We start from the raw sequence: 18847 nt of genomic DNA, 5'->3' as shown, positions 1-18847 counted from the left end.
GGCCGGGTGACCAGATGGCCCCGCGGGCCGGGTGACCAGATGGCCCCGCGGGCCGGGTGACCAGATGGCCCCGCGGGCCGGGTGACCAGATGGCCCCGCGGGCCGGGTGACCAGATGGCCCCGCGGGCCGGGTGACCAGATGGCCCCGCGGGCCGGGTGACCAGATGGCCCCGCGGGCCGGGTGACCAGATGGCCCCGCGGGCCGGGTGACCAGATGGCCCCGCGGGCCGGGTGACCAGATGGCCCCGCGGGCCGGGTGACCAGATGGCCCCGCGGGCCGGGTGACCAGATGGCCCCGCGGGCCGGGTGACCAGATGGCCCCGCGGGCCGGGTGACCAGATGGCCCCGCGGGCTGGGTGACCAGATGGCCCCGCGGGCTGGTGGCCGGGCTAACTCCAACTTTTGTCCTTCTCCAAACTTCTGTAAGCCCCCCTACGTGGGGGCTTAATAGTCGAGAAAAATGGGCCCCCGGGCAGGCCGTCGGGGAGGGGACGTGGCCTGGGCTTAACCCTTCTTGGTTCCAGCCCAGGGTTCGGGCGCTGGGGACCGGGGTTCCACCGGGGCCCGGGGAGACTCTCCCCGGCCTGGCTAGGGTTCAGAAGCTGGGCCCAGTCCCGGGGCTTGTGCTCCGTCCCAGTGTCCCAGGGTGCGGGAGCCCCCCATCCAGCAAGCCAGCCGAGGGTCTGGGCGCTGGGGAAGGGTGTCCACCGGGGCCCGTGGAGGTTCTCCCCAGCCTGGCTAGGGTTCAAAAGCTGGGCCTGGGGCTTGTGCTCCGTCCCAGTGTGCGGGAGCCCCCCGTCCTGCAAGCCAGCCGAGGGTCCGGGCGCTGGGGAAGGGTGTCCACCGGGGCCCGGGGAGGCTCTCCCCAGCCTGGCTATGATTCGGAAGCTGGGCCCGGACCCGGGGATTGTGCTCTGTCCCAGTGTACCAGGGTGTGGGAGCCCCCCGTCCTGCAAGCGAGCCGAGGGTCCGGGTGCTGGGGAAGGGCGTCCACCGGGGCCCAGGGAGGCTCTCCCCGGCCTGGCTAGGGTTCTGAAGCTGGGACAGGGCCCGGGGCTCGTGCTCCGTCCGGCAGGCCCAGGGGTGAAGGAGCCCCCCATCCTGCAAGCCAGCCGAGGGGCCGGGTGCTGGAGACAGGGGTCCACCGGGGCCCGGGGAGGCTCTCCCCGGTCTGGCTGCTTTCAGAAGCAGGGACCGGGCCGGTGAGCAGGGGTGGCTGGCTTTATCTGCTACACTGGCGGAGAGTAGTTTTCTGCCCAACCCTATACGATGTGGTGCGGGAGCACCCGTCCTACAGCCTGGTGAGGGTCCGGGTGCCCGTGACGGGGTCCATCGGGCCAAGGGAGGCTCCCCAGACCTGGCTGGGATCAGAAGCAGGGACAGGGCCAGGTGGGTGTGTGGCTGGCTAAGTCCTTTCCACTGCTTAAGTAGGAGTTTGGTTAGGGCTGGGCGGAATTTGCGTAATGCCACTTCGCGGAATTTAGAAAAATTGTGGAAAACGAGCGCACAACCTGAGGGACCGTGTGCCCGGGACTGGGGTCCCTCGTGCTTGGGCAGGCTCCCGGATCTCTCCGGCCTGGCTGCGTTGAGAAGTAGGGACCGGCCCCGGGCCTCCTGAGTTTCGGTCAGGGCCTGGTAGCCCACGTCCTGCGGCCTGCCAAGTGTACATCTGCCTGGGACAAGAGTCCATGGTGCAGAGCCCCGGAGCCCTGCAAGGGCAGGCGGGAGCCCTACCGCTATGGCTCGGTGTGGGCAGCTGGGAGTCCTTTCGATCCCGGCCATCTGGTCGCACCTTTCCCTCGGTCATCTGGTCGCACGCAATGCTTTCCCATGGGGCGACCAGATGGCCGGGCTGCCCTGGAAGTCCCGATGGGGGCTCCTTCGCCTCCCCGATCCCAGGCAGGGCTCCAGGAGGTCTGGTGCATCTGGGCCTAGGGTCCCCTCCGTCACTCGGTGCGCACGGTTTACCAGAAAGGGGGGTAGCCTTCCTCCGGATTACTAGGGGCAGGGTATGCCAGGACGGCCCTCCTGGGGATGGCGGTTCTCAGGCAGGGACCAGATGGGCTAAGCCCGGACGACACTTCCCCGGGGCGTCCGGTGCTCCCTCCTCCAGCCCGCGGCCGGGAACGGGATCCATGGGTCCCCCGGGCGTCCGGGCCCCAGGAGCTCCTGTGGGCCTCCCATGCCTGAGGCCCAGCATGGGGTCTATGAGTCCCCCACCGAGCCCTGCAGCCCGGAGCCCTGCAGCACCGTAGCCCTGAAGCACTGCAGCCCTGGAGCCCTGCAGGCCCGGAGCCCTGCAGCGCCGGAGCCCTGCAGTCCCCCGAGCCCTGCAGGCCCCGTGCCATGCAGCCGCCGAGCCATGTGTGGGCAGGCGGGAACCCTAGCGCGAAGGCTCGGGGTTGGACAGATGGGAGTCCTTTCAGTCCCGGCCATCTGGTTGCACCTCTCCCCTCGGCCATCTGGTCACGCGCAATGTTTTCCAATGGGGCGACCAGATGGCCGGGCCAGCCTGGAAGTCCCGATGAGGGCTCATTTGACTCCCGGATCCCAGTCGGGGCTCCAGGAGGCCGGGCGCATCCACGCCTATGTTCCCCTCCGTCACTCGGAGCGCACGGGTTACAAGAAAGGTGGGTAGCCTTCCTCCGGATTAGTAGGGGCAAGGTATGCCGGAACAGCCCTCCGGGGCTGGTGGTTCTTTGCCTGGGACCAGATGGGCTATGCAACATCCTCCCAGTCGTCCGGGGCTCCCTCCTCCGGCCCGCGGTGTGGAAAAGTGCCAGGGACGAGCTCCACTGTGCCCCGGGTAGTCCTCCCCCGAGTGCCCGTACCCGAGAGCTCCGGTGGTCCTCCAAGGGTCTGAGGCCCTGCCCGGGTCCCCGAGCCCACCGGGAAGCAGAGCCCCCGGAACCCTGCGTGGGTGGGCAGGCGAGAGCCCTACCGCTATGGCTCGGCTTGGGGTGGGCAGACGGGAGTCCTTTCAGGTGCCGGCCATCTGGTCTCACCTTTCCCCTCGGCCATCTGGTCGTGCGCAATGCTTTCCAATGAGGCGACCAGATGGCCGGGTCGGCCTGGAAGGCCCGATGAGGGTCCATTTGCCTCCCGGATCCCAGCCAGGGCTCCAGGAGGTCGGGCGTGTCCGCGCCTAGGGTCCCCTCCGTCACTCGGAGCGCGCGGGTTACAAGAAAGGTAGGTAGCCTTTCTCCAGATTAGTAGGGGCAGGGTATGCCGGAACACCCCTCCGGGGCTGGCGGTTCTTTGCCAGGGACCATTTGGGCTATGCCCAGGCAACATCCTCCCAGGCATCCGGGGCTCCCTCCTCTGCCCCGCGGCGTGGCAAAGTGCCCAGGGATGGGCTCCACGGTTCCCGGGCAGTCCTCCCCCGGGCCCGGGAGCTCCATAGGTCCTTCCCATGCCTGAGGCCCAGCCGGGGTCCCCGAGCCCCCCGGGAAGCAGAGCCCCCTGAGCCTCTGAGCCCTCGGTGGGTGGGCAGGCAGGATCCCTACCGCTATGGCTCGGCTCGGGGTGGGCAGACGGGAGTCCTTTCAGTTGCCGGTAATCTGGTTGCTCCTTTCCCCTCGGCCATATGGTCACGCGCAGTGCTTTCCAATGGGGTGACCAGATGGCCGGGCCGACCTGGAAGTCCCGCCTCTAGGGTCCCCTCTGTCATTCGGAGCGCGCGGGTTACCAGAAAGGGGGTAGCCTTCCTCCGGATTACTAGGGACAGGGTAATCTGTGGACCCTCTCGGCCTAGCGGTCCTCAGCCGGCAGCTGGACGGTCCCAGATGCCACCCCAGCCCTGGGTCTGTCCCGGGGCCTGCCGCGTGGCAGGCTGCCCCGGATGAGATCCGGCAGGCCTCCCTCTGCTGGGCTGGGTCCAAGGGCCCCTGGGAGGGCGGCCTCCCACCCCAGGCTCCGTCCTGGGCCCTGCCGCGTGGCAGGGTGCCCTGGAAGAGGTCCGGCGGGCCTGGGGAGGCTTCCCCTGTGCCTTTGGCCGGGGTTCCCCGAGGGCCCTGGGGAGGGCGGCCTTCCCACCCTGGGCTCCGTCCTGGGTCCTGCTATGTGGCAGGGTGCCCGGGACGGGGTCTGGAGGGCCCGGGAGGCTTCCCCTGCGCCTCCGGGCCTGGGAGCCCTGGCTGCGTCCAGGGTCGGGGGGCTCCTGCCCTGGGCCCTGTCCCCCGGCCTGCTGCTCTGCCAAGGGCCCGTGCAGGCCTCCCCTGCTTGTCAAGGTGTCTGCGGGCCCCGTGTTGGAGGGCCCGTCGGGTCCCCCATGCTGCCTCCATGGCCGGGGTCCAGCTGGGGCCCTTGGCCTCCGGTCCCCCATGCCCCGGCACCCGCTCTCTCATTCGTTGGGGCACAGAGCGACCAGATGGCTTCCCTTTCGAGCCCGGCCATCTGGTCGCCCATGTCCCTTCGGCCATCTGGTCGCCCATGTCCCTTCGGCCATCTGGTCGCACGCAATGCTTTCCAATGGGGTGACCAGATGGCCGGGCTTGCCTGGAAGTCTCGATGAGGGTCCATTTGCCTCCTAGATCCCAGCGAGGGCTCCAGGAGGTCGTGTACGTTCACGCCTTGGGTCCCCTCTATCACCTCGTGTGCACGGATTACAAGAAAGGGGGGCAATTTTCCTCTGGATTACTAGGGAGAGGGTCAGTCAGACCTCCATGAGGTCCGGCGATTCTGAAACAGGGGAAGGTAGACCCGGGGCCAGGGTACGCACACCTGCCTCTCAGCCCCCTTCCCGATGGTTATTTTTCTCTGAGTTTGCTGGGTCAGACCCCCGTGAGGTCCGTGGATCTAAAGACAGGGGAAGGCAGCACCCGGTCCTGCCCAAAGCGGGGCCCCCAGGGGCCCGAGTACGCACACCTGCCTCTCAGCCACCTTCCCGATGGTTCTTTTGCTCCGAGTTTGCTGGGTCAGACCTCCGTGTGGTCCGGCGATCCCGAGACAGGAAAAAGGCAGACCCGGGGCCAGCACGCTTTGACGGAAGGGCACCACCAGGAGTGGAGCCTGTGGCTTAATTTGACTCAACGCGGAAAAACCTCTCCCGGCCCGGACACGGAAAGGATTGACAGATTGATAGCTCTTTCTCGATTCTGTGGGTGGTTGTGCATGGCCGTTCTTAGTTGGTGGAGCGATTTGTCTGGTTAATTCCGATAATGAACGAGACTCCTCCATGCTAACTAGTTACGCGACCCCCAGCGGTCGGCGTCCAACTTCTTAGAGGGACAAGTGGCGTTCAGCCACACGAGATCGAGCAATAACAGGTCTGTGATGCCCTTAGATGTCCGGGGCTGCACGCACGCTACACGGATCAGTGTGTCTGCCCTTCACCGACAGGTTCGGGTAACCCGCTGAACCCCGTTCGTGATAGGGATTGGGGATTGCAATTATTTCTCATGCACGAGGAATTCCAAGTAAGTGCGGGTCATAAGCTTGCGTTGATTAAGTCCCTGCCCTTTGTACACACCGCCCGTCGCTACTACCGATTGGATGGTTTAGTGAGGTCCTCGGATCGGCCCCTGACTATTTAGGGGAAGTAAAAGTCGTAACAAGGTTTCCGTAGGTGAACCTACGGAAGGATCATTAATGGCGGAGCGGCCCGAGCGACCGATGGCGCCAGCCCGAAGCACTCGGCCCACCTCCTGTGAGCATGCACCGTAGGCAAAGGGCCCAGCCCTGCCCTGGCACTCCCTGGCTGGCGGAGCGGTCCGCAGCCGCATGGGGCGCTTGGGTTTAGGACCGGGACTTCGGTGGGCCCCTTTTCCCGGGGAAGGCCTGACCGATGCGCGAGGGACTGGGGACGGGGGGGCGGCCCCCATCCCCTGTCCCTCTCCGAGATGGAACCCAATCTCGCCCGGCACGGAACCGAATGGCAGTGCATCCCTTGGCTGGCACCACCCCTCCCTCGAAAAAAGGCCCTGTTGCCGGCTGGGCCCTCCAGGCGTCCCGATACCCGGCCCGATCTGACCGAGTCTCGGGCGACCGAGGAGCGGCCCGTCTCGTGTGGCAGGGCGGCCTGGAGGAGAAGGGGCTGAGGGCCTGCGAGGGGACCCCGGCTCCTCTCGGTGGGAGGCGTGCGGGATGGGGAGCCACCCGCTCTTCCCTTCCGGCGCCCCTGACCCAGGCGAGGGTGGTGGTGGGCCGATCGCCAGCCTGCTGGCATGGCTCGGGGCCGCCCTGCGATGGGCGGCTGATGTGCAGGTGGAGCGACCCTTCCTCGTTGCCAGGTACCCGGTTCGACGCGGTCCCGTGTGGCCGGGCTGAGGGGTTTGAAGACTCCCGTGGTCCCTCCTGGGTTACCCTGGGAGGGACCGGCGGCTGTGGGGCTGCCTGCTCCCGTCACTCTTGGAGCCCCCTCCCCCCCCCCCCCCCTTGCGGGCTCCCGGGCCGAGCGCCTGGCAATGGGTTTTTTCCCCACGACGGTGCTGTCCGACTCCCAGATGGGAAGCCTTGATTTGGGCGCCTGGGCCGTCTCGCCGCGCGGGCGGCGGACGGACGGCGTCGCCTTCCTCCCGCCTCTCCTGCGCCCACAGGTGGCCCACGTTTTCGAAAAGTTGCCTATGACTCTTGGCGGTGGATCACTCAGCTCGCGCGTCGATGAAGAACGCAGCTAGCTGATAGAATTAGTGTGAATTGCAGGACACATTGATCATCGACACTTCGAACAAACCTTGCGGCCCGGGTTCCTCCCAGGGCTATGCCTGTCTGAGGGTCGCTCGATCGTCAATCGCCCCAGGGCTTCCCCGGGACGCGGCTGGGGCCTTCGCAGGGTGAGCTCTGCTTCCCCTTCATCCCCCCCACAAGGTCGGACCCCCCGATCGCCCTGGCCAGGACCTGCCGGGTCCTGCCGCGGAGGTACGCCGCCGGCACTCCTGGCCCCCCGAGAAGGGGGCCTGGCGACCGGTGTGCCCCGGGCCCGTCCCGGGGCGCCTGGCTGCATGCCTCAGGTGCCCTCCTCTGCGGCTGGCTTCCTGGCAAGGGCGAAACCCCTCCAGAAGCGATCCGGGTAAAGAGGGCGCGTGCTGCCGGGTACGCCAGGCCCCTACTCCGGTTGGGGTCTGGCCTTCCCCAGCTCCCCCTGAATGCTCCGGCGTTTTCTTTTCGACTACGACCTCAGATCAGACGTGGTGACCGGCTGAATTTAAGCATATTACTAAGCGGAGGAAAAGAAACTAACCAGGATTCCCCCAGTAACGGCGAGTGAAGAGGGAAGAGCCCAGCGCCGAATCCCCACCCAGCGGCGGGCGCGGGAAATGTGGCATACAGAAGACCGACTCCCCGGTGTCGCTCAGGGGGCCCCAAGTCCTTCTGATCGAGGCTCACCCCGTGTTAGGCCGGTAGCGGGCCCCGGCGCGCCGGGATCGGGTCTTCTCGGAGTCGGGTTGCTTGGGAAACGGGCGCGAGACCGATAGCCAACAAGTACCTTAAGGGAAAGTTGAAAAGAACTTTGAAGAGAGAGTTCAAGAGGGCGTGAAACCGTCGAGAGGTAAACGGGTGGGGTCCGTGCAGTCCGCCCGGAGGATTCAACACGGCGGGAAGGTCGGTGGCCCAGGAGTTCTGGATCCCCTCCGCGGGACCGGCGTCCGGGCCCTACCCAGCCCCGGCAGGGCGCATTTCCTCCACGGCGGTGCACCGTGACCGGCTCCGGGTCGGCTGGGAAGGCATCAGGGTGGCAGGTGGCCCTCCGCTCCGACGGAGGGTGTTACAGCCCCCCTGGCAGCAGCTTCGCCGTGTCCGCGGGGCCGAAGGAGATTCGACTGCCTCCGCGCCCCCACCGGCACCCGTTCCGGCCGCCCCTCAGGGCACGCCGGGGCGGTTGAAGGGAGGACGGGGCCCCCTGCTCCCGGCGTGACTGTCGCCTTGGGCGGACTGCTCTGTGTGCCCCGACTGCACCGGGCTGCCGGGCGGGCAGGCCCACGCCGGGCGCTAGGGGTCTGCAGCGATGTCGGTTACCCACCCGACCTGTCTTGAAACACGGACCAAGGAGTCTAACACATGAGCGAGTCAGAAGGCCGAGCGCAACCCTGTGGCGCAATGAGGGTGAGGGCCAGCGCGCACCGGCTGAGGTGGGAACCCGCCTCGCTTCCAGGTTAGTTTTACCCTACTGATGATGTGTTGTTGCAATAGTAATCCTGCACAGTATGAAAGGAACCGCAGGTTCAGACATTTGGTGTATGTGCTTGGCTGAGGAGCCAATGGGGCGAAGCTACCATCTGTGGGAGTATAACTGAACGCCTCTAAGTCAGAATCCCCCCTAAACTGTAACAATACCGCAGTGCCGTGGAGCCTCAGTTGGCCTGGGATAGCCGGCCTCTCTCAGGGGGCCCGTGCGTAGAGCCGCTCGCTTGGGGACCGGAGCGCGGACAGAAGGGGGCCGCCTCCATCGCCCTTAGTGCACCGCATGTTCGTGGGGCACCCGGTGCTAAATCATTCGTAGACTACCTGATTCTGGGTCAGGGCTTCGTAAGTAGCAGAGCAGCTACCTCGCTGCGATCTATTGAAAGTCCTCCTCTGAGCCAAGCTTTTGTCTCTCCGTGCGTGGGCGCCCGCGGATGCCCTCCTCCACCACACCCAGGGGTGGGTCCCTCTGCCGCCTGGCCGGCGGGAGGGACGCGGAGGGGGTAATGTGGGCCTGCGGGAGGCTGCCTCCACCTCCCTGCCCCACCGGGGTGCAGGGATGGGGGCCGCCATCCCTTGCGGGTCGGCAGGGTGACCAGATGTCCTGGGGCGGCCGGGCCTCCCCTTCCGGCTGCTCCCAGGCAAGGCGAGCAGAGAGGCGAGCAGCGGCAGCCCCGGAGGAAGGAGCCTCCTGAGCGGCTGCCTCGGAGCGCCTGGCCACCCTTGCTGGACTGCAAGGGCGGCTGGGTACGGCACCCTCCCAGGCCATTCAGGCGCTGGGTCGTCACGGGTCATCTGGTCACCTGGCTGCATGACCAGATAGCCCTGCGTGTCGGGCGACCAGATGGCCCCGCGGGCCAGGTGACCAGATGGCCCTGCGGGCTGGGTGACCAGATGGCCCTGTGGGCTGGTGGCCGGGCTAACTCCAACTTTTGTCCTTCTCCAAACTTCTGTAATCCCCCACTAAGTGGGGGCTTAATAGTCGAAAAAAATGGGCTCCCGGGCAGGCCGTCGGGGAGGGGACGTGGCCTGGGCTTAACCCTCCTTGGTTTCCAGACAAGGGTCTGGGCGCTGGGGACCAGGCTTCCACCGGGGCCCGGGGAGACTCTCCCCGGCCTGGCTAGGGTTCAGAAGCTGGGCCCGGTCCCAGGGCTTGTGCTCCGTCCCAGTGTCCCAGGTTGCAGGAGCCCCCCGTCCTGCAAGCCAGCCGAGGGTCCGGGCACTGGGGAAGGGTGTCCACCGGGGCCCGGGGAGACTCTCCCCGGCCTGGCTGCTTTCAGAAGCAGGGACCGGGCCGGTGAGCAGGGGTGGCTGGCTTTATCTACTATGCTGGCGGAGTGTAGTTTTCTGCCCACCCCTAATAATAACCCTTGCACGTACTTTCTATTTCGGTTGCCACTCAAGATTGGCATAAGGAGGGTATGTGTTAACCCAATCTCTTGAAAATATTTCTTTACATAGTCAATCCACGGGATGGAAAGGCCTTTTTCACAAGCGAGAATTCACTAATATTGTCTCTCAAAAGAGACGCCTCGTCGGTTTGCCAGGTGGATAACCACAGCTACGGTGGGTGTGTTCTAATACGGTCACTCAAATAGTTTAAACCCAGCTCCCTACGACAAATAAAATGGGAGAAGAATAAAGGAACAGACAGATTTTTCTACAAAAGCGATTTTTCTTGACCTGTATTGCTGCATGGTCTGCAATGCCCTAGAACTCTGCCCCGTAGGATGCCACAGGGATACATTGAGTAGTACATTTATGGAGCACTGGAGAAAGTGCCCTTCCCCTTGGTGGATATGGAAAAATGAGGAGCGAACCAACTGCCCTGGATACCTTCGTCCTGCAGTGGGTGATGTTTGGTACCCCTGAGTCTGCTGCATCGAATGTGACACCCAAAGAAGAAAAAGTGCTATTGCTTAAATGATTTGTTCCCACTGCAAAACTCGGAGGCCAGGTACACTTCGAACCACACACCATGAAAAATGATTTAGAGAAGTTAGTCTGTAAATCAAGAGCGGCCATAAAGAGAACAAATGCGTGCACCAGCAGTGCTTTTGGGGTGCAAGCAATTAGAACGGCACCGTTGGTGCATAGAAGTACTAAGAGGGGAGCGCCATTTGTCTTGGGGACATCAGGAGTACAAGAGATTAAATGAGGGCTAAGCTTTTTAACATTCAAAATAGGCAATAAAAGGGCAAGCCCTTGCCACAACCAATCTAAGGGGTATATCAGCAACAATCGGCGATAATTATCACTAAGCGCACTTAGCGCTAGGATAATTATCGCCGGCTAGCGTGGATTTTTATCGCTGAGATAGCGTGCTATCAGCAACGCTTATCTCGAAAGCGATAAAAATCCTCACGCTAACTGCCTAACGTGAGATTATCGCTGGTAACCCAGCGATAATCTCACGCAATGTGGCGTTAGCTTGAGGATAGGGACTCACAAACTTAGTCATGATATCCACCTTCCATAGGATATCATGGCTAAATCAGTCCTGAAGCAGGCGTAAGGAAAGTAGCGATAACAGGAGTTATCACTACTTTTCTTGCCGCTATGCTTCATAGCGTGGGGCTTGATGATAGGAGAAATGTCGCTTAGCGACATTTCTCCAGTCATGTCAGGTCAGGAATGCCCACTTTGCATCTCATTAGAGATGCAAAGCTGAGCGTTAGGAATTCCTACGCCAACGCAAGTTTTCACGCGTTAGCGTGAGCTTGCTAATTAGGCGATAAAATTATCACCACTTTTCGGCCGAAAAGTCCACAGCTGGGCACAGGTGTGCTTTGCACCCTTCACAAGTTGCATTACCCAAAATTAGGGCAATATATTTAAAAAACTGCTCCTTCCCCAGTTCAAAGGCGGTCTCCAGTTTTCCTCGTGTAATAAACTGACTGTTTTCATAAAAGTAACCCATTGTGAGGCAGCCACCTTCTTTCCATTTGTGCATTGACATTAAATCTGCTATAACACCCATAATGTCATATCCGGAGGATAGGACACCCGTCTGATCACCTTTTTAACAGTGGTTTCCCACACTTCAGCTATGTGTAGTATTATGTAGGGACATGAGGAGGAAACTCTTGCACAGAGCAGCAGGAGTTCTGACAGGGATGTTCTCCCATATGTGCCTGCGAGAAGCTGCTTTTCCCAATTGTCAAGTTCATCAAGCCAATGTATTGCTTGCTGTAGTTGGGAAGCCATATAATGGAATTCTAAGCATGGTACTTCCAGGCCTCCTTCTGCCATGTTCTCTGCAGTGTCATCAGGCGAACACATTTACATTTGGTACCCAATGGGAGTTCTATCACCAAGCCATTTAGGGCCATATGTAGGTAGCATACAATTTACCACTTCTTAAATACCCAACTTTACCGATTCGGTATTTAAGAAGTGGTAACTTGTATGTAGGTAATCATTCGGTAAATATTACCGAATCGGAGAAATTCGGTAATTACCGAATCGGCATTTACCGATTCGGTAATGAGGCATACCTTCCCATTGATTCCTATGGGCCTCCAGGCCCATAGGAATCAATGGGAAGGTATGCCTCATTACCGAATCGGTAAATACCGATTCGGTAATGGGGGGAGTACATTCAAGGGTGGCTGGGTGTCACATTGACACCCTGTTGCACCCCTGATTCCTGCATGTGTTCACATGTGGCGGACATACATGCCCTAAGGGCATGTATGTCTGCCACATGGCACTCTTTTTTCAGCAAAATATTGCTTTTTGCAATGTATTCGGTATTTAACAACAACCTATATTTGGTGTTAAATACCGAATTTCAATTCCCTCACAACCCTCGTTAGAGTGTTACCTGTCTCCTTTCAGGATTCGGTATTTACCGAATCGGTAAAATTACCGATTCGGTAATTTTACCGATTCGGTAAATTACCAAATCCTGAAACATGCCCCCTACATAGCAAATGCCAAAATACCGGTCGGTAACGGGATAATTACCGAAAATCGGCCGTTACCGACCGGTATTTGGCTTCCTACATATGGCCCTTAGTGCTTTAAAAAAATTATTGGGGATTTTATAGAATGAGGGTTGTAGCGCATAGAGGGAGCGGGGCAGGATAATAATTTTTAGGTCTTGCTGAGCCAGCGCATGTGCTGCCTCGAGACATTTAGTATCGGGGTTTTCAAAGTGCTGCCACAGCAGGCTTTTGGTGGCCTAGCGCTTGCGTTCACGCGAGCGTGCACGTGCGCAGCCGCCATCTGCCTCCCTTCCAGCGCTTCCCGGCTGAGCGAGCTTCCCCGTGTATGATTCCCAATGAAGCTCCCGCTGGTGCACATCACCGTCCTATTTCCTCAATTATAATATACTTTTTTCTGTTGTGATGTCATGAATTGATGGGTTTTTCATGGTTTATGATGTCACTTAGCACATATTACCGAAAGACATACAATCTTTAATTATTTATGCAACTTCAGTGATTGTTTTTGAGTGATTACTTGGTGTTTTTTGCTAATTGAGTTCTCAATAGCAATCTTGAGCGCTACCTGCTTTTCGGCACTGTCATATTGCACTCAGGCTTTCCATCTATTACTATTAGTTCAATCCTGACCCTACTCGCCACTAAAGAGCCTCTCACTCTCACAGACACTCTCTCACAGACACTCTCTCACAGACACTCTCTCACAGACACTCTCTCGCAGACACTCTCTTGCAGACACTCTCTCACAGACACTCTCTCACAGACACTCTCTCACAGACACTCTCTCACAGACACTCTCTCACAGACACTCCCCGACTCTCACAGACACTCACAGACACTCATACACTCAGACACTCTCTCACAGACCCTCTCTCACAGACACACTCTCATAGACACTCCCCGACTCTCACAGACACTCCCCGACTCTCACAGACACTCACAGACACTCTCTCACAGACACTCTCTCACACTCTCTCACAGACACTCTCTCACACTCTCTCACAGACACTCTCTCACACTCTCTCACAGACTCTTACAAACTCTCTCTCAGAGACCCACATACACTCTCTCACAGGCACTCACAGACACTCACTCACAGACACTCACAGACACTCACAGACACTCACAGACACTCACAGACACTCACAGACACTCACAGACACTCACAGACACTCGCAGACACTCACAGACACTCGCAGACACTCGCAGACACTCGCAGACACTCGCAGACACTCGCAGACACTCGCAGACACTCGCAGACACTCACAGACACTCACAGACACTCACAGACACTCACAGACACTCTCTCGCAGACACTCTCTCGCAGACACTCTCTCACACTCTCTCACACTCTCTCACAGACACTCTCTCACACTCTCTCACAGGCACTCACAGACACTCTCTCACAGACACTCTCTCACAGACACTCGGACACTCACAGACACTCACAGACACTCGGACACTCACAGACACTCACAGACACTCACAGACACTCGGACACTCACAGACACTCGGACACTCACAGACACTCACAGACACTCGGACACTCACAGACACTCACAGACACTCACAGGCACTCACAGGCACTCACAGGCACTCACAGGCACTCACAGGCACTCACAGGCACTCACAGGCACTCACAGACACTCACAGACACTCACAGACACTCACAGACACTCACAGACACTCACAGACACTCACAGACACTCACAGACACTCACAGACACTCAGACACTCAGACACTCAGACACTCTCTCAAAGACTCTCAAAGACACTCACAGACACTCACAGACACTCAGACACTCAGACACTCTCTCAAAGACTCTCAAAGACACTCACAGATACTCAGACACTCAGACACTCTCTCACAGACACTCTCTCACAGACACTCTCTCACAGACACTCTCTCACAGACACTCTCTCACAGACACTCTCTCACAGACACTCTCTCACAGACACTCTCTCACAGACACTCTCTCACAGACACTCTCTCACAGACACTCTCTCACAGACACTCTCTCACAGACACTCTCTCACAGACTCTCACAGACACTCAGACACTCACAGACACTCACAGACACTCAGACACTCACAGACACTCACAGACACTCACAGACACTCGCAGACACTCGCAGACACTCGCAGACACTCGCAGACACTCGCAGACACTCGCAGACACTCGCAGACACTCGCAGACACTCACAGACACTCACAGACACTCTCTCGCAGACACTCTCTCACACTCTCTCACACTCTCTCACACTCTCTCACAGACACTCTCTCACACTCTCTCACAGGCACTCACAGACACTCTCTCACAGACACTCTCTCACAGACACTCGGACACTCACAGACACTCACAGACACTCGGACACTCACAGACACTCACAGACACTCGGACACTCACAGACACTCACAGACACTCGGACACTCACAGACACTCACAGACACTCACAGACACTCGCAGACACTCACAGACACTCACAGACACTCTCTCGCAGACACTCTCTCGCAGACACTCTCTCACACTCTCTCACACTCTCTCACAGACACTCTCTCACACTCTCTCACAGGCACTCACAGACACTCTCTCACAGACACTCTCTCACAGACACTCGGACACTCACAGACACTCGGACACTCACAGACACTCACAGACACTCACGGACACTCACGGACACTCACAGACACTCACAGACACTCACAGACACTCACAGGCACTCACAGGCACTCACAGACACTCACAGACACTCACAGACACTCACAGACACTCACAGACACTCACAGACACTCACAGACACTCACAGACACTCACAGACACTCACAGACACTCACAGACACTCACAGACACTCACAGACACTCACAGACACTCACAGACACTCACAGACACTCACAGACACTCACAGACACTCACAGACACTCACAGACACTCACAGACACTCACAGACACTCAGACACTCAGACACTCAGACACTCTCTCAAAGACTCTCAAAGACACTCACAGACACTCACAGACACTCAGACACTCAGACACTCTCTCAAAGACTCTCAAAGACACTCACAGATACTCAGACACTCAGACACTCTCTCACAGACACTCTCTCACAGACACTCTCTCACAGACACTCTCTCACAGACACTCTCTCACAGACACTCTCTCACAGACACTCTCTCACAGACACTCTCTCACAGACACTCTCTCACAGACACTCTCTCACAGACACTCTCTCACAGACTCTCACAGACACTCAGACACTCTCTCACAGACACTCTCTCACAGACACTCTCTCACAGACTCTCACAGACACTCAGACACTCTCTCACAGACACTCTCTCACAGACACTCTCTCACAGACACTCTCTCACAGACACTCTCTCACAGACTCTCACAGACACTCAGACACTCTCACAGACACTCTCTCACAGACACTCTCTCACAGACACTCACAGACACTCACAGACACTCACAGACACTCACAGACACTCACAGACACTCACAGACACTCACAGACACTCACAGACACTCACAGACACTCACAGACACTCACAGACACTCACAGACACTCACAGACACTCACAGACACTCACAGACACTCTCTCACAGACACTCTCTCACAGACACTCTCTCACAGACACTCTCTCACAGACACTCTCTCACAGACACTCTCTCACAGACACTCTCTCACAGACACTCTCTCACAGACACTCTCTCACAGACACTCTCTCACAGACACTCTCTCACAGACACTCTCTCACAGACACTCTCTCACAGACACTCTCTCACAGACACTCTCTCACAGACACTCTCTCACAGACACTCTCTCACAGACACTCTCTCACAGACACTCTCTCACAGACACTCTCTCACAGACACTCTCTCACAGACACTCTCTCACAGACACTCTCTCACAGACACTCTCTCACAGACACTCTCTCACAGACACTCTCTCACAGACACTCTCTCACAGACACTCTCTCACAGACACTCTCTCACAGACACTCTCTCACAGACACTCTCTCACAGACACTCTCTCACAGACACTCTCTCACAGACACTCTCTCACAGACACTCTCTCACAGACACTCTCTCACAGACACTCTCTCACAGACACTCTCTCACAGACACTCTCTCACAGACACTCAGACACTCAGACACTCAGACACTCAGACACTCAGACACTCTCTCAAAGACTCTCAAAGACTCTCAAAGACTCTCAAAGACTCTCAAAGACTCTCAAAGACTCTCAAAGACTCTCAAAGACTCTCAAAGACTCTCACAGACACTCACAGACACAGACACTCACAGACACTCAGACACTCAGACACTCTCTCACAGACACTCACAGACACTCACAGACTCTCACAGACTCTCACAGACTCTCACAGACACTCACAGACACTCACAGACACTCACAGACACTCACAGACACTCACAGACACTCACAGACACTCACAGACACTCACAGACACTCACAGACACTCACAGACACTCACAGACACTCACAGACACTCACAGACACTCACAGACACTCACAGACACTCACAGACACTCACAGACACTCTCAGACACTCTCAGACACTCTCAGACACTCTCAGACACTCACAGACACTCTCAGACACTCAGACACTCTCTCAAAGACACACAGACACTCAGACACTCTCTCAAAGACTCTCAAAGACACTCACAGACACTCAGACACTCAGACACTCTCTCAAAGACTCTCACAGACACTCAGACACTCTCTCACAGACACTCTCTCACAGACACTCTCTCACAGACACTCTCTCACAGACACTCTCTCACAGACACTCTCTCACAGACTCTCACAGACACTCAGACACTCTCTCACAGACACTCTCTCACAGACACTCACAGACACTCAGACACTCTCTCACAGACACTCTCTCACAGACACTCTCTCACAGACACTCTCTCACAGACACTCACAGACACTCACAGACACTCACAGACACTCAGAGACACTCAGAGACACTCAGACACTCTCTCACAGACACTCTCTCACAGACACTCTCTCACAGACACTCTCTCACAGACACTCTCTCACAGACACTCTCTCACAGACACTCTCTCACAGACACTCTCTCACAGACACTCTCTCACAGACACTCTCTCACAGACACTCTCTCACAGACACTCTCTCACAGACACTCTCTCACAGACACTCTCTCACAGACACTCTCTCAAAGACACTCCCAGACTCTCACAGACTCTCACACTCTCACACTCTCACAGACACTCACAGACACTCACAGACACTCACAGACACTCACAGACACTCACAGACACTCACAGACACTCTCAGACACTCTCAGACACTCTCAGACACTCTCAGACACTCTCAGACACTCTCAGACACTCTCAGACACTCTCAGACACTCTCAGACACTCTCAGACACTCTCAGACACTCTCAGACACTCTCAGACACTCTCAGACACTCTCAGACACTCTCACTCTCAGACACACACACTCACAGACACTCAGACACTCAGACACACAGACACTCAGACACTCAGACACTCTCTCAAAGACACTCACAGACACTCAGACACTCAGACACTCTCTCAAAGACACTCACAGACACTCAGACACTCTCTCACAGACACTCTCTCACAGACACTCTCTCACAGACACTCTCTCACAGACACTCTCTCACAGACACTCTCTCACAGACACTCTCTCACAGACACTCACAGACACTCACAGACACTCACAGACACTCACAGACACTCAGACACTCTCTCACAGACACTCACAGACTCTCACAGACTCTCACAGACTCTCACAGACTCTCACAGACTCTCACAGACTCTCACAGACTCTCACAGACTCTCACAGACTCTCACAGACTCTCACAGACTCTCACAGACACTCACAGACACTCACAGACACTCACAGACACTCAGACACTCTCTCAAAGACTCTCAAAGACACTCACAGACACTCAGACACTCTCTCAAAGACTCTCAAAGACACTCACAGACACTCAGACACTCAGACACTCAGACACTCAGACACTCAGACACTCTCTCAAAGACTCTCAAAGACACACAGACACTCAGACACTCAGACACTCTCTCAAAGACTCTCAAAGACACTCACAGACACTCAGACACTCAGACACTCTCTCAGACTCTCACAGACACTCACAGACACTCAGACACTCTCTCACAGACACTCTCTCACAGACACTCTCTCACAGACACTCTCTCACAGACTCTCACAGACACTCAGACACTCAGACACTCTCTCAAAGACTCTCAAAGACTCTCACAGACACTCACAGACACTCACAGACACTCACAGACACTCACAGACACTCACAGACACTCACAGACACTCACAGACACTCACAGACACTCACAGACACTCACAGACACTCACAGACACTCACAGACACTCGCAGACACTCACAGACACTCACAGACTCTCGCAGACACTCACAGACTCTCGCAGACACTCACAGACACTCTCTCGCAGACACTCTCTCGCAGACACTCTCTCGCACTCTCTCACAGACACTCTCTCACAGACACTCTCTCACAGACACTCTCTCACAGACACTCTCTCACAGACACTCTCTCACAGACACTCTCTCACAGACACTCTCTCACAGACACTCTCTCACAGACACTCTCTCACAGACACTCACAGACACTCACAGACACTCACAGACACTCACAGACACTCACAGACACTCACAGACACTCACAGACACTCACAGACACTCACAGACACTCACAGACACTCGCAGA

General features: G+C 57.6%; 1 long non-coding RNA gene, 1 other non-coding gene and 1 pseudogene across 3 annotated transcripts in view; all 3 read left to right on the top strand.

Moving 5' to 3' along the window:
• LOC146871438 (uncharacterized) overlaps positions 1-18847 on the top strand; it is a 253451-nt gene that overhangs the window by 48776 nt on the left and 185828 nt on the right. The gene's annotated exons all lie outside the window — the stretch shown is intronic.
• Positions 4967-5581, top strand: LOC146871440 (18S ribosomal RNA; annotated as a pseudogene; the record flags this gene model as incomplete).
• Positions 6566-6718, top strand: LOC146871439 (5.8S ribosomal RNA). Its single transcript, XR_014959962.1, has one exon. It is a non-coding gene; the product is annotated as a 5.8S ribosomal RNA (ribosomal RNA).

Source organism: Triturus cristatus, chromosome 1_1, assembly GCF_964204655.1.
Source record: "Triturus cristatus chromosome 1_1, aTriCri1.1, whole genome shotgun sequence".
NCBI classification, from domain to species: domain Eukaryota; kingdom Metazoa; phylum Chordata; class Amphibia; order Caudata; family Salamandridae; genus Triturus; species Triturus cristatus.
This window is presented reverse-complemented; position numbering and strand designations above follow the sequence as displayed.